Genomic DNA, 1,657 nt, shown 5'->3' with positions numbered 1-1,657 from the left:
TTTTAGGGGTAGAAAGCAAGGAATATTGCTCCCTAAAGCTGTGCAAAATTAAATTTCCGTACGTTGAGTTGGGGCCTGATGCTTGCTAGGATAAGCTTCAGCTTCCCTGTGACCCTGCTCAGAATGACTGAGGTTCAAGAATGAATGGAGGGATAGACTCAGATTATCTATTAGCTATAGTGCAGCTAATACTAATACACTGCTCTATAAAAAACAACAGTAAAGTAGTTATTTAATATTTGTGTAGTGTGGCATATAAGAACTTATGATTTGCTGGTAAAATAACTTATGAATATGACATTCTAATGTGGCTTTATTAAGCATCAAACAAACATTAGCATGTTTGCAAAATTGAGAGACATTTTGTCACCCACATAAGCCACCAAACTGAAGTTAGTATAGGCCACGCTGCAAAAAGATAAATATCCACTTTACTGATGCTTTGTGGGGCGGCACAGTGGCGCAGTAGTAGCACTGCTGCCTCGCAGTTAGGAGACCCGGGATCGCTTCAGTGTCACAACAAAAACAGAGACTGTCAACTTTTGCAAAAAATGTGGCTATATCATCATGTCGGCCTCAAACATAAATTTTCGTACCTGGTGACAGCAAACACCATTCCTGCAGTCTTGAACCCAGCAGCTCAGCTTTTGCTTTTGAAAGACCCAAATCTCTGTCCAAATTATTCAATTCAGACTGTGTTATCAGATGTGGATCGCCTGATGAGCACGGTTTGAAATCAATGTCACTGTCAGTACCCTGCATTGCAGTTTCTTCATCTGGTTCATCTAAGATCCAATCCTCTGGTGGTTTCGGAATTGTAAGACTGTCGTCATGTGGCACCAGTCTCATTGCTGAAGGCAGATTAATATATTCAATTGACTTCTTATTTTTGGCAGAGAAACCAGACACATTAGTCAAACAGAAGTAACAGTCCATCACATGGTCTTTCTGTTCTCACCATATCATCAGAACAGCAAACAGCCTCGTCTTTTAAGTGCCTCTGAGCCAGGCGCTCAGGCTGACAGCACATGTCACACAGTAAATGTGAGGCACCCGTTCCTTGTCTTGATCACCAATTTTGCAGCCAAAATACAGATGATAAGCTTTCTTCACAAGAGCAGTCATCCAATGTCTCTGAGGCGCAAGTGCAAGCACAAGTGTATATTCGCCACAGATATAGCAGAATGTATCGCGGCTGTTACAACATTGACAAGACATATCACCTGACACCAAAACATCTATAGCATCAAGCTTACTTACTGTTATATTGCTACAGATACTATACTTTACTATACTGATACTATACATACACAGTGACTATCAATATTAACCAAATGAGCAGAATCGGTGTATGCAAGCTACCTTTATAGCATGCTGAGACAGCATCAAGCTCGTTCAGACCTGCCCAGGATGTGAACTTCCACAGAACAGCTTCCCACATGGCCTGATTCCATGCCTGGACATGCCCAGGCTGCACAAACCGTTGTTGATAAGTCACTTATGGGATCAAAAATGTTTGGATACAAATATAAGAACTCTGAAAAGGTATGTGATGAGAAAATGTTGATGTGATATTCGTGATAGCCCCAAAAATCAATAATAAAAACCCAACAGTGTTCAAGAAGCAAAAACTTTGTTGTGCAGTGAGCTGTCAAAC

This window comes from Polypterus senegalus, chromosome 4 (assembly GCF_016835505.1).
Source record: "Polypterus senegalus isolate Bchr_013 chromosome 4, ASM1683550v1, whole genome shotgun sequence".
NCBI lineage: Eukaryota > Metazoa > Chordata > Cladistia > Polypteriformes > Polypteridae > Polypterus > Polypterus senegalus.
Note: the sequence above shows the minus strand (reverse complement) of the source record.